At 35.2% G+C, this 15,859-nt stretch overlaps 1 protein-coding gene across 3 annotated transcripts in view; it reads right to left on the bottom strand.

Moving 5' to 3' along the window:
* LOC145965983 (uncharacterized) overlaps window positions 1-15,859 on the bottom strand; it is a 57,281-nt gene that overhangs the window by 37,628 nt on the left and 3,794 nt on the right. Inside the window, exon 3 of one of the 3 annotated variants that reach the window (XR_014436932.1) lies at window positions 912-959. The exons of the other annotated variants lie outside the window; for them this stretch is intronic. The gene's annotated coding sequence lies outside the window, so the exon portion shown is untranslated. The remainder of the gene's footprint in view (window positions 1-911; window positions 960-15,859) is intronic. 3 annotated transcript variants of the gene reach the window in all.

Raw genomic sequence — 15,859 nt, 5'->3', positions numbered from 1 at the left:
AAAAAATTTAATTAGTCCCATAAAACATTAATAAAATGAAAGAAAAAAAATATTTAAAAATTTCCGTTTTTAATAAAGTGCATTTTGAGAGATAATAGCAGAATAATTTGTATCAATCAATTGTTAATTTTTTAGCTAATAGAAATTTATGAGCTTTGTAATAATGTCTATAACATATAAAGTTTGCACGGAATTTATATGATAAATCATTTTTTTATCCTATGTATAAACGCATAAAAAATAAAAACTCTCTTTTTAACCATATTCCAACCATATTCGATATTCCAAAGTGTCTTCGCAAATCCTGAGATACCATCGCGGCGATAATCGCTACATTTCCCCGTTATCGCATGGCAACGATATAAAAATCGACATGCTTCAAGGAAGTATTGAATACCAACGTCACAAGATGCGCCGAGGAGGTTGGCCGCAGGACTTCGAAGACTCCGCCCGATCTTCCCTCATCATCGTAAAGTTTATGCTAACATGCCGTGTTGTATATACTCTCTCGAGCCCGGTATTACGCTTTAAGCGTACTAGGAGCGGGGGTGGTTTGGCTATAGAGAAGACGGGGCGCGGCCCCCGCTTTCTCTCTCGCAATATGCGATGGGGTCGGGCATGTACAACCACCATCGTGTCACGGCACGTAATTTCAGCTGGCTCTTTATGGACCATCGGCTAAACTTCGAAGGTGGCCAAGCAGAGCGTTCTAGGATCGATTATGGCTTCTTGTCGCATACACAAAGTCTAATATAAACAAGACTTAAGCTGACATCGATTGGAACAGATGTTTGTGTAGCAAAAGATTTTTTTAGAACTAAGTTTCTAAAAAGAAACTATGCCGGGGTGATAAAGATTATTTTCTTCATTTTCTAATATCGTGTTCTCAAAACTGATTAAACTCTTATTACCTTCAAATGCTTGCAAGTTTCATGATCGATCGACTCATATACAGTTTTCTAAGGGAATAAAGAAAGAAACTCTTTAATTGCTTATCATATATATCTATTGTTGATTTAATTTAGTCATCTATTAAATCTATTTATCTTCTATTAAATAACTAATTATTTTTCTTTTCGAACTTTTATATTTTACATATCTTACGTTATTAATAAAATATTATAAAAATATTCATTTTATTTTATTATAAAATTATATATGTCGTAATTAGAATTATTATAATTAGAGAACTTATTAATTTTATTTTATTTATTATTTATAATTTATTACAAAATACTAATTGATAAATTATTTTATTTTATTAAAAATAAAGACGAGAATATTTTAAGCAATTTAAATTTTGATTTTCCTATTCAACATATTTTCCACTGTATTTTTCGCTCCTTTAAAGAGTGACCGCAAAAATCGCCTATTTTTGGTCCCGCGATATTGGAACTGAATTGTGTGCTAAATAATACCTTATGACAAGATATCAATCACAAAAAATTTTTAAGTTGAGGTGAGAATTGGTTCCAAAGATATGGGAAGTCAAAGTTATTAAAATTCATTAACGTTATGACAATTGTGTGGTTCCTTGGATATGGCCAATATCGTGGGATACATGTACCTAATCCTGATATTTGTAATATATCCATAACCATTTCCAAGGAACAAAATCAAGAAAACTAAATCTTAGTATGTGTTTTCACACATACTTGTGGATCGATTTACTTAACAAGAAAAAGAAATTAAAACATTTTTTAAATACATGGTCCGCCATATTAAATCGGCCATTATGAATTTTAAAAATCTGACTTCAAATTCATTGTCAGCAGCTAGCAAAACCCCCGGGTACGAAGTTTTAAATTATCGGACTGAAAGAAAAATTCGTGTTTTAAAGCGTACGGGCTGACGAGTTAATGAATTTTGACTACTTTGACCTCCCATATCTCTGGAATCAATTCTCACCTCAACTTAAAAATTTTTTGTGATTGATGTCTTGTCATAAGGTATCATTTGACACACAATTCAGCTCCAATATCGCGGGACCAAAAATAGGCGAAAAAACCACTGATTTTGCGGTCACTCTTTCCTACACACATGTAAATTCTTTTTTATCCTATAATTGTAGTTAATAAATTAACATGACTATACGATTGACTTTCAAATTTTTTAACTATACAAGTTTGATATCGCAAGAGTTTCCAGAATGCACGTAAAATTCCTTGTCGGAAACTGCGATGTGGAAAATGTGTATACGCCCGTTTCGACGACGCCATACAGAAAGCGTCCTTTTCTCGGAGAAAGCCGCGCTTCTTCTCACCAGAGTGTGCTCGTAAAAGCTGAACACTTAGCCGCGGCTAAGTTATCGTTCGTTTCACCAATTGATTACATGAATTATAGATGTGCTCCGCGCCATCCTTGTATCACGCGCGCCACGAACCGTACGTGGCTATCCTCTCGCGGCTGTTAACGTCCGGGAAGAATTAGAGTCCGGCCGGCTTTAACCACTGTTCGCATCGGCTCGTAACTCACGTTGGAAAAAAATACGGGATTCGTGACGAACAGGGTCGGTCGCGCGGCGGAAACGCGATGAAAAAGGGAGAAAAGAGAAATTTAAAAAGAGAGAGAGAAGAAAAAGAAAACGCGCGGAATAAAAATGCCCCGTCGATCCCTGGCTGTAGTTATTACGATTCCCGAGATTTGCATAATGGCCACGTATGCGAGACACGTCGCGATATTTCATCGCACGCACACTTGGAAACGTTGGGCGGATGGAATATCTCGCCCGGAAATGCCGTTCTCATCGCGACCGCGATCGCTACGCTCGTTACATCGCGATTAATTAATGCGGATGTTGTCGAGCGATCAGCCGCTGGCTAACGATCGACCGACAGATTTTACTTTTTGACGGACGACGCGTCATCCCGATACGATATGCGACCACTATCGCCATTTCCTTCATTTTCTCTCACTAATTTAAAATTGTATTAATTTTAATAACAATAATTATTAAAAATTATTCAATTATTAAAAATTATTTAATCACAACTATTGTTTAATCACGTTCGAACATAATCATATATGATAGTATAATAAATCTTTCGAAAGTTGCGAAACTAAAGCGTGACGAGTGTACAATAAATTTGAGACATTTCGTATTTTTTTCGAGAAATCGCGCTCGATTTCAATTTCTGGTAAAATTTCACGCAAAATCCGCAATAGCCAATCGCGTTATCGATGTCGGCGATTTATTTCTTTTTTCTTTTTTTTTTTTAAACGCGGTGCACGCTCGAGGGTCGCTCGTAAAAGCGAGAAACGGAGGTTACCGCCGACCTCGCTAATGACCGGGCGTAAAACGGTCCGTAAAATTTTACCCGTTATGAAAGAGGGGTGAAGAGACAGGAGGGGGAGGGAGGCGGGTTGCGCGCCAGGTTGTCTCTCCAGAGGTTGAAGACCAGAAATAGGTAAACTCGATGATTATTCGGCACACGTTACTCAATACATCGTTAAACGCGTCCCTGGATAAAACTTGAAAACTTTTGCAACAGGGATGAATTTAACAACGGTCTCCGATTCGACACTTGTCCATTTATATTTGTCCCAAATAGATATTTCCCGCGCATCGTAAAACATGAAGTACTTCAGATCGTTGCAAGATTGCCGTATCGCTTCGATTCAAATGACATGTTGCAATGTACTAAATTTCCTCGTCTCTAAATCTTTTCGTCTCTGTTCGTCTCTTTTCGTCACTAAAAATATAGACTAAATTATCGGCGCGGAAAATGATTGTCAATCAAAATTAAGTAAAATTTACAATGTTTATTTTAGCAAGCTTCTTTGAAGCATCAATTTTAAGGAAAAAATATACGCTTTTATAAAATAATGTTCTTAGTAAGTTTTTCATAAACCACATTTTTTCACGAAATTCCACTAATATAAAAGTATAAGGTCCTATTAAAAGACTATATTTTGTTATATAAATGCTCATATTTGTACGTAAGTTTCTTTTATACATATTGAAGGAATTTACGGTCATTTTGATAGTTATAATCATCAAACGGCTAACATCTCCCTTTCATCCCCGTTTAAGAAGGAACGTTCTGCTAATGCCCTAGTAAAGGGTTGGAAACCACCGACACGCCGGATCCCTTCCAGGTTCTCTCTAGCTGTACATAATCCCGCTACATTGTCGCGTAAAGTGCTTTACGCTGTATCTACGTGCGCTTCGCTGCGGAATTAAACGATCCGAAGGGCAGAAGGGAGGTGAGAGTGAGAGTGAGAGCAGATTGAGAGATTTACCGGACGGCGAGGGCGGCCAGGTGGGCCGTTATTTATGAAAAAATCGATGCTCGCTTCTCGAAGGTATATTTTCGAGGGATGATGGCGTTCGGGAGAGGAGGGTTCGTTCGAGGGTGGAGAAGGAGCGAGCGGGGGCGGCCATGTCGGGATGGATCCATAAAACGGTTTCGTACGACGGTTTGCACGGGGGTTTGCAGTCCCGCGAACCGAGCGGACTCGGCGTTAACTTAGTCCTATGATTGACGGTTTCCGGTTCCGGCTCGCCCCGGACCCACGGGACTGATATATCGCACAGACTTGCCGGAAGTCTGCGCGAAGGCTGCGCCGTAAAATTATTGGCCGGTCGCAGCCAGACGACCTTATCGAATTTCCACGCTCAAAACCGGGCCTAATGTTTCCCCGGGGCCGTTTGAGTGCGCGAACCCTCAACCCTCTTCCGACACGACGCGACGAAATGCGGGGAATCGAGGAACGTCTTCTTCGTCGGATATGCGTGGAGTTCTCGCTTTCGCGCGCTCTCTCGTCCTGTTGGACGTAATAAAACCGTTTACTCTGATTTTGCCATTGAGAAAACTAAGGGAAGTTTCTCCATGATTTTTAAAATATTCCGGGGATCCTTAACACGTGTATTGCGTGTCGCAACACATTCCTCCATCGTTATTCTCAAATTTAGCGCGCAATAAATATGACGAATATGTGAAATCTGAAATATCGATTTTATTTTTGCTCATCTCGAATTTTAATATCATTTCGAGAATAAATTGATAAGAAAAAATAATACTATTCTTTTATTAATTACTCTCCGTTCTTTTAATTGTCACGTTATTTCGTGCAATTAAATAAAAAGCACATACGTTCGGCGCGACTCGCTAAATGCCGCGAGATTTATGTTTACGGTGCAACATAAAATTCCGAATTCGCCTTTTCCGACCAGACATCACCGGGAGTGAATCGCGCTTTACGGTCGCCGACAGGATAGGGGATCGTCGTGCGAATGGCAATGTTGATCGTCGCGTTTTCCACTTGGCAAAGTACTCAATTACTAACGAGTGCCGCCTATAAAACAGTCAACTGTCTTGACGGCAAGTCACTAAGTTGCGCCGCGCAAAGGAATTTGTCACATGCATTTTTAATGAGACTGCGCTCTTAGCGATCCACTCTCGCGCTTACCCTGTAAGAGTATCGCGATATTAGACAGGAAAGGTGCGATCGATGCAGATTCAAAGAATACTTTATCAGTTTCGAGTATTCAATTTTTGAGTAGTTAATTTTTTAACAAACTTTTTATGTTTTTAAACTTTCATTTGTCACTTACAAGATTGAATGCTCGTTCTGAATTTTATTTTTTTCAGCAAGGATCTTTTTCCTTAGTTTTCCCACGCTTAATTTCAGAACCTTTAATCTTGCACGCAAAATAACTTTGTAATTAGATCGCCACTTAATTTTTTGCCGGGACAAAAGGTATCTACTGCGAATGCGTCAAAGAATACATTTTCGCTGCTGCAACGGCCGGAGCGTCCTTCGCCGTAAAAAGAACGAAAGTAGAGGGAAAATACACGAAAGTGACTTACGACCCTCAGCAGAGGACCGGTTGTCCGACAGTCCAGAACGCGGAATTAACAAGGAAGGACACCGGTGCGGCGAGTCGCGAGACGCGAAAGTAATACCCGCTTCATTACCGCGTGTTTTTAATTAAACGCGGATGGTCGCGCTCGCAACAAATTAATTAAGCGACGTCACATTAAACTCCGATATCGGTCGAAAAGCGGACAATTCCAGACCATGTATTTGTCGCGAGCGTGTTGCCGCCGCTCGATCCCGTTGAAATGACGAGCACGGGCGCGTTTGCATTTTTCAGGCCGACGTCGTCTCATATTTTATAATTTGCGCTCTGTTGGCGCAAATCACGCGTTAGTAACGTTAAATCATCGCGGTGCGAAACGCACAGCGACGCGCCGACAGCGCGTATATAAATAAATAGTTACGCAGTAATTATCGCGTGTTTGTCTTCGACGCAGCGTAAACCGGAGTAATGTCGGATCGGAGCTGAAAAGTAATTAAAATCTCGCGGAAACGCGCGTAATTAGTCCATTGTTGAAATTGTAAATCCGCAACTTTGGCACGCTACGTCCCAGCAACTTTCGAAGCTATCGCCCTTCGCATAAATAACTCGCGTCCCCGTATTTTCCGCGGCCATTAACTTATCATTATCTACCTCATTAGCATAGGGAAGTAACGCCATTATTTAAACACTCGCTGAAACGAGTTCGCGCTGAAACGATTCCTACGTTGGTGTCGCGAAATGGAATTTTAAAAAGGACTAAATAATACTTTTCTTACGAGAAACACGTGACGTGCATTGTTATCCCTTTTGATCCCACACAAACATACGTATTATGTTGATGTATTGAAAAAAAAGTAAAAAAATTTTTTCATCAAACAAGCGTATTTTTACTAACAATAAGCAAGCTATTCTCAAACTTATTAGGAAACATAAACAAACTGATATTAATTTTACAATATATTTTATTGTATTAATATATTTATTGTATATGAAACATTAAGGAATAATTATTAAACTCAGTATACAAGAGGCAACGATAAACTATTAGGTAGTTAATAAATTCGTAGCCGTGAAAAAATGTCATGTCGACCGCAGATTATCGCAAATTGAAGCTATAAGCGTACGCGAATATCCAGGTGTTATACGAGGGACGGATTATTTGCTCGGCAGCTTCCATTACCGACTAGCGTCGTAATGACGGTGTTAAAAACGATCCTCGGTTAAGATCGAACGACACAAATTCACCACGCGCGACACACTTCCACTTTATTCCTCTTCTCGTGTTCGGAAATGACGGATTTATTCGAGCGCGAAGCACTTTTTATATTACACGTATAATTTAAAATATAATTTCCGGTATGTATGCTTATCTTTTACAAGTGTTCAATGAATTATTTTGTGTAATTATTACAATGTTTGAAATTATTGAGACGAAAGAAAACTTTTTTAAATCCCCTTTTTCATTTATAATAATATTAAACTAAATTAAATAAAAAATGATATAATTATAATTATATAAAATGATATGAAATATAATTATATAAATATAAATTATATTTTAAGAGCTTAATATTTCTTCCTTATATTTTTAATAATTATTTATATAATTATTTTATACAATTTATATTTATATATATTTATATTTATATAAATTATATAATTAAATATAATTTATATATATAAATATAACCATATAAATATAAATTATATAAAATAACTATTGTATATAAATAATCAAATTATATAAATAATATAACTATAAATAATCATTATAAAAAATATAAGGAATAAATATTAAGCTCTTTGTTTTATTTATACCCGCAATCAAATTATTGAATAAATATTTTTAGATACACAGTAGAAAAATATATATTTATAAACTATGACGTTCTCTTGAGATAATTATATACTTTTTCTTTGTCTTTGAAATTTTTTCGGACATTTTTCTGTGATATTCTTTTTCGTATACGTAAACGTGTCGAGATTTTTCTTCTCCGTAAATGGAAAATGAAATTGCGCGGTAATACACTTCATGGAACGCGCGTTTTCCCAAAGAACGGCAAAGCTCGAATGCGCGCGTACGTGTAACGGGGTGCCGGGTTACCATTAATCTTCAGTTAGCCAGGCATTCGTATTTATTGTACGGATCACACTGGCCGGATGTCGCCGCGATTATCAGCCGGCGGAATTACCTTCCATCAGCAGTAAATTGCACGTGCACATTGCGACATGGCGCAACAGCGTGTTGCAAGTTGCACCTGCAAATGAGCGTATCGAACTCTTGTTTTGTTCCGTAAAGGAACTTGCAAATATATAATCATTTGTAAAAAATTAATAAAAGCAAATATCCTGAAATTTAGAATAATCGTATTAGATAATAATAATCGTATATTAGATTAGTATAGAATAATTATATTTTATAGCAATATCTAAATTTTGCAGCAATGCTGCTTTAATTTAATAAACATCTTGACAAGCAACGAGCTGTTATAAAATCCATTTAAAGTTTTAATTAAAAGATAAAATTTCGCACTGTTTCTATTTACTATTGAAACTTAATCCCCAGAATAATAAGAATTGCGTGTTCAATTATTATTGATTTATAAAAAACCGTTATTTGTTTTAGCTACTTTATTTAATATAACTAATAGAGTAAAAAAATAATATTTTGCAAATAATTGCGATATATCTTTTGCATATGATATTCTCCTTATTTCTGAGCTTGAGAAGCAGATTTAAAGAACGCGTATATTACGAGAAATATAGCGGCTATATTCGAACGTCCTCGGAAAATGAGATGAAACAACGATAAAGGATAGAGCGCACGCGAATACGAATTGCACCCACGCGCGGATGAATGGCGACGAATATATCGCTTTACGCAAACCGGGCAACGTGAAAGTGACTTACGATTTCCACCCCATTGTCCTGTCCTGGGATGTATAAAATTAACATGGGACGAGTCTGTGTGCTACGAGACGTAAAAATAATGCGGAGGCTATATCAGGCCGCTTTTTAATTAAGCAAAGGTTTTCGCTCGCAGTGACAGAGACAATTACATTAATTCAGGCCGTTGACATAACAATTAATCATATTAACCGCGGTAAGTGCATGGGATAAATTAAACGGTCGTTTATAAAGCCATCTAATGCAAACTCTTCCAATCTTGTTAATACATATATTATCATCTATATACAGGGTGTCAGGGCAATCTCTTCCCAAAAAAAGCTCTTGTAGCTTACTTGGAGAGCTTTTCAAAACACTATAATAAAGTATTTTTTTATCGAGTACTTTTCGAGTTATGCTAGAAATAATCTCTTCATTTTACATAAACCATAAAATATCTAAAATATTCATTTTTCGATTATCTTATTTTAATACTTTTATGTACAAAATAATAAGAGGAATTAATTGATGTAAAGAAAACACATGATTGTTTCGAAGAAAAAATATGTAATTTGCAATTAATTACATATTTTTTTTTCGAAACAATTATGTGTTTTCTATACACCAATTGATTCCTCTCATTGTTTTGTACATAAAAGTATTAAGGTAAGATAATCGAAAAATGAATATTTTGCTAGATATTTTATGGTTTATGTAAAAATTAAGAAATTATTTCAAGCCTCATAACTCGAAAAGTACTCGATGAAAAAATACTTTATTATAGTGTTTTGAAAAGCTCTCGAGGTAAGCTACAAGAGTTTTTTTTTAGAAAGAGATTGCCTTGACACCCTGTATATATTACAATAGAAGCAAAAAAAATTTAATATACTAAAATATACTAAATTCGTAAAAGTGCTCATTATATGTGTGTGTAACTGATTTATTTATCAATTCTGTCTATTCATAAATATTCTTGAGTTCCTAGATCCATGAAGATACATAGATCCATGAAGTCTGACATGTCTGTATTAAATTTCAAAAGTGATATAACCATGAATCTATAAATGTATAAGTCACTAAGTTCGTTAAATGTCAGATTTATAAGCCTCATATTTTGAAACAATCTGTAGAGACAACCACGCAACCCAACATTGTTATTACAATAAACAATGAGCCGATTTACATATGTCACAACGTTGCACGGAGCATTGTACCATCACACTTATCAACACTGACTATCTCTCGGCCAGCGTTATCGACCATCGAATCATCTTACAGATAAATCCTTCGCACGTGAATTATTATGACGCGTCGCATTTATCTTTGTTGCGTGGAAACGCGAAAATTTCGAAATCCTATCAAACGCTCAAAAACAAAAAACAATTGAATTTTTACTGAATTTTTGATTCCATGCAATGTTAATTAATAGATGTTTTAATATTAATGATTATGCATTCATTGGATCGAGAGAATATAAAAAATATATTTTATTGATAACCAAAATTATTGTAAAAAACCAAAAATTCAAATCTCGTTTGAACGACGAAAAATCATAATGATGAACGTTAAGCCATTGCTAATTACAAAGTTGTTATCGAAAAACAGTACTTTTATCTAAATGAATAAACAGTAATATTCAAATTTATAAACATCGACAACGTGCTTGTGCATAAATTATAGTGAACTCATTTTGAAATATTTACTAATCATCATAACTTATAGTTACAAACGATCAAATTACAATAAAATTTCGGCACTTTCGAATACTTTTGAATAAAATTGCTTTAGAGAATTTCCAATGAGAAACGAAAAGCAATATACGATTCTCGTTGGAATTTATGTAAAATGACATTTCCCCGATATTTATTCTGTCACGTGGATATAACGAACGGACATTTCCTAGATTTTCTTGATCCATTTACCGATGCATGTCTTCTCGCGATCCGCGCTCTCATTCTCTGAGATTGAATCGTAATAAACTAGCGCGTGACAAATTTTCTTGAGGAAACCGCAATGCGAAACACGTACCGCGAAACACGGGACGCATAAACGAAGTAAACGATAGCGAACGTATTATCAGAAATACCGTAAAAATTTGCTCATTGCAGCGCAGAAATTTTTATCGCGTTGTCCAAAGTTTTACAACAGTTAAATAAACTTTCCTATTGTTCTCATTTCACACTTGCAATATTTCATCTTCCCCTCCCTTATGCGTAAAATTCCTCAATTTAACTTTTTATCTGTAAGCATGCTCGTTCACTCGCGAGACTTAATTTGCATTTCTATTCATTTTTATCCGTTGTGCTTGTTCGACAGTCGAGAAAATCTGATCCTCTCTCCTTAGTAGTGATCTCCTCATCTTACTGCTTGTTGCCAGGCCAGTTTTATTATGTCTCGAATTTAATTACAAACGTTTTTCTCCTCCTTTTCGAGAAAAAAATGTTCTTCTTAGCTCCCTTTCACGACATGGCGTACTTTTATTACACAATTATATTCTTATAGAGCGACTGTGACTATCTCTCATTTTATCACTTTTCCTTTGCAAAGGAAAACTCAAAACTTTCTTATCGGAATCAACATCACTCAAGTTCTCCTCGTTATTTCTATTTTTAATTTCTATTTCTCTGCAAAATTGTCCTTCTTTCGGGACAAATTTTGTAGATATAACATATATCTAATTTAAAGAAATTAAAATTTCATAAAATTGTAAAAATTTATAAAACATATTTCTGAAAAATTTAACATCTAAATACATAATATGCCGAGCTTGGGTGATAATTTTGACAAAGACAAAAATACTTATAACCCTTGAAAAAACCCCGTTGTCGTATTTTTTTTCTACATCAAAAACGAATGAATAATTACACAAGGGTAGCAGTATAAAATATATATTGTATTTTCCTCGCCAACGTGCGACGTGATTGAGTGATGCTCGTAGCGTTCTCCTGCGAAGCGTTTAGCTCGCTTATTTAGAACGCGGACGACCGCGATGATAAAACGATAAAGGAAGAAACGAGAAAAAGGAAGAAGGCAGTCGGTCGCGGGGGGAAAATAAGAAACGACGCATTAGTTGAGAAACACTGGTGGCGGTCTATCATCCGGCGTATATAACGTGGCACAGTTAAATAAACCCCGGGAAATGCATTTCTCTTTACGCGCGTCCCGGATAGCACCGGATGCGGCTGTCATCCCCGTGTGCTCGTGCATCATCCTCCAGAAGACGCGGGATCACATCTTCCCCTTCGTTTCTTCACCGCTTCTCTATCCCTCATCCCTCTAAAAATGATCCTTCTTCTCTCCGTAAACTTCTGCCGACGATTCTTTGCGTCCGCGAACGTTATTAATCCTGCGATATTTTCACCACGTTTACGATATAATTCGGCTCGCAAACTTGATTAATTTCCTAAATCTGCGTTTTTAATATATGACGGGAAAACGCTCGCTAATTTTCGGAAGCTCGTTTGGCTTATATATCTTTTTCTGCCCTTAAAACTTTTTCATGCACATATAATATCATCACGATACCGGGACATTAATAGAATCGTGGGAAGAAGAGACTTTTCTATGATTAAAATTTATTGCGCGATTAGAAATCTCGTTCCAATAAAAATAAGGAATCTCTTATGAGCATGTAGAGCAAGTAAAAATAACCCCATAAATTCTTATAGAATTTTTTTCTACAACGCATCTTTTATTATCATCATTTACTTTCTATCAATCAAATCTCAAAAACAATTTTAACGAAATAAGACAAGAGTATACTCTTTTTTAGAAAAAAATGTGAAAAAAATTTAAAAATAAAAAACCTACCGGCTTCAAAGTTTTATAAGTTAGAATAAGTTATATAGATGATCTAACTCTCTGACGTAGAATCAAGAAATCTATTACGATATTTTAAGGATTTTTATTTAACATAAAAATAATTATTGCAAATTATTAAAATCTGAAAAAGTGATATAAAAGTTATTTAATAAAAATGTTCCTCAAATTTTAATTTTAAAGACAAATATCTCGATAGAGTTGCATTGTAGAACAAAATTTTATATGAACTTATGGTTATTTTTATCTACATGTCCACGACAGACTGCCCACTTTTATCTTTATATGAGAAACTTGCTTTATTGTAAAAACTTTGCTAAAAAAGGAAATGTATCGAAGTAGAACGATAAGTATCCTCTCAATTTCAACGTCTGAATGCAGCATCTGCGATATTCTATGAATTACGCTGTTTAAACTGACAACTAGGAACAATCTGAAGATCTTTAAAAAAAATCTCGCGCGTTTAATCCCCTCCCTTGGGACATGCAACGAAATAGACAAAATGACGGCGGTTGTCCGAACGGGAAACGAATTTATTCTCAACATCGCGCCCCATCTTCTGGATAAAGACGATGACGACGACAACGACCGGTGGCCGAACGATATTTTCAAGGCAGGAAATTTATGCCGCTCGCGCCATTCGTTACGACGACGGCTCTATCTGCTCGTGACGTTTATTAATAACCTTTCTATCTTTAAAGGGAAGAACGACGCGCCCTGGCGTGTCATCTCGCTAACGAGACTAAAAGCTCGTAATTGATTCTCTTCCGGCGCTAACCCCACCAGACGCGACCGTGTTCACGCGGATGAAAAAGAAGGCCGGCTATTAACACCCGTTCATCGGCGACTATTAAATCGGAGCGACATAGCATCTGGCATGCGTCGTCCGACAAGGTTTAGTCTTTGCTACATCTGTTTTATGGAGTCCTTTTTATATCTCGTTATGAGGTACTTTGACAATCGAATACAAAAAGTAGAGATTGTATCTTATAATGTACGCCAGACATTTGTTTGTACGTATCTTTAATCATTGAAGCGAGTTGTTTATGATACAATAACAGCAAATTGATTCGTTATTATTCCGTTTATCTTCCGTTATAAAATTGACAATTGCTATATATAATTCATTGTTTCTCTTTTGCATAAATATATAAAAAAAATTGATGTTTCTGAAAAAGTTAAATTTCTAAATAATATATTTAAAATATGAGAAAGAAAATCAGCTTGTGCATTTGAATTTTGAATTACATTACAACTAAGATTAACGTCATTGCTCTGGTTTCATATTTTAATTATATTATTTAAGTTACAATTGTAGATCTAATTATAAAAAAATTTCTAAAAGATTAATCAATCGAACAAGGATATTTTTGGAACTGCATTAATTATAAGGCTTATAATTGATTTTCTTTAATAAAATCCTTAAAATATCTATAATGCTGGATAATTTCTTTAAAAAAATATTTTATTCAATGTTAATTGTTCGACAAAGTTAACGAATAGAGAGGAAAAGAGAGAAACGTCTCTTTTTATTTTTATCTTTGTTTTATCTTTGTTTTTAAATCTTAATTAACAATCATTAAGAATGATAATGTTGAATTGCTCCACCATATTACTCAAAAAATAATTTTCTTGACATTATATCGCGCAGCACATAATGTCAAGAGAATTGTGTGCATTACTACTGGTATATTTGCCAGAGATTTTTCGTGATACACCCGGCTTGTGAATGCAATTTCTCATTAAAGATAATGCTCGTCGTTCTTCAAGCGAACAACTGCGACCGCGAGTAGGAACAGAATGTAATGCCGGCATTTCTCTTAATTAGGATCGTACCTTGTCTTACTGTGAATAGTGAAACGACGCTCTATACAATCTGTTTTGTTAAACAATAGCAGAGATGCAAGATATCTCAGTCTAGATAAATAGAGTTATATAAAGAAAGCAAATTTTTGAAATAAAGAAGCAACAGTTATTTTTTCGAATTTTGGAGAGTATCAGTTATCGAATTAATGAATTACTATCACACACGCAAATATTCTCAAATAAATTGTCTAATAATTATTGCAAGTTTTATAATCGTATTTAATTATATTATTTAATTATTTGAAAAACATAAAGCTAGATACTTTAAATAAAAAATTATCTTCAAAATTGTATAATTTGTATACTTTTCTATTTCTCTCTCTCTCTCTCTCTCTTAAAATTTTTTATCTAATAATGTCTAAAATTTTTAGGCTAATATTAATTTTGTTAATTTTATTAATTTTTTAAATCTCAATTTTAAAATTAATTTTAATTTAATTTTATACACACTCTTTCAATATCTAAATATTTCATATTTTTTAAATTCAATTGAAATAAGATATTCGAGAATCATGATTAGAGCAATATTCCGTGCATTTTTATTATCGTCATTAAAATTTATAAATTGATCGAGGCAATCGGGAACGAGCACTCGTGAGAGAGATTCAAGTACCAATGTATTCTCAATCGAACGAGCACTCGTAGAAAGTAGCTAGAGTTCATTCGAAGCAATCGACAACCGGTCAGAGAGCCGTCGGAAAGCTATACGAACAACGTCCTTCCGACCTCGTATTCATCCACTTTGCAGGTCTCACAAGAGTGTCGGTTGAGATTGGATGGCCATCGTCGCCATTTGCAAGGTCGATTGCATCGGTCATTTGGGCTGCCGCGACGGTTTCTTCGTTCACGTTTGTCGATATTGGACAATCAAACTACCGTAACAATCGCCATAGCAAGTTGCCGACGAAATAGGAAGCAACAATTGCTCAAGTAACATTCTACAATCGTCAAATCTTTGAATCTACGGTATCGTGGATACTACGAAATTTTTATCATTGATTTTATAATTCTCGGATAAACATAATAAAAAAATTAGAAAATCCTGAGTTCTCTAAAAATTTATATAAATAATTTATATAAATAATAATTTATATAAATTTCACGATTTCTTTTCTAAAAATAATTTAGAATAATTAGTCGCACACTCATCGAAAAAGGAAAGGGAGTTTGTATATTATTTCCATTTTTACGCGGAACTCTACAACAAAGAGCATACGATTTTCTAGACAACGAGTCATACATCAACGAATAGCATAATAACGGAATTTCTATTATACTAATTACGTCTATTGTAATTTACGTGTACATAATAACAATAGCACGCTTCGACGCGTTGTTCGTGTTGCAAACTAAATTACAACCAATTATTTATGTATACCTCTGCTAATTACGAATATCCCATCGGGATCGATCATAATCAAACTCTGGAAGCTACATGAAATTTACAGGAATCCTTTGATGTAAAAGTGCCTTTGAAATGAA

Source organism: Camponotus vicinus, unplaced genomic scaffold (assembly GCF_025532165.1).
Source record: "Camponotus vicinus isolate PSW18456_S1 unplaced genomic scaffold, iyCamVici1.0 SCAF_2, whole genome shotgun sequence".
In the NCBI taxonomy this organism is placed as follows: domain Eukaryota; kingdom Metazoa; phylum Arthropoda; class Insecta; order Hymenoptera; family Formicidae; genus Camponotus; species Camponotus vicinus.
This window is presented reverse-complemented; position numbering and strand designations above follow the sequence as displayed.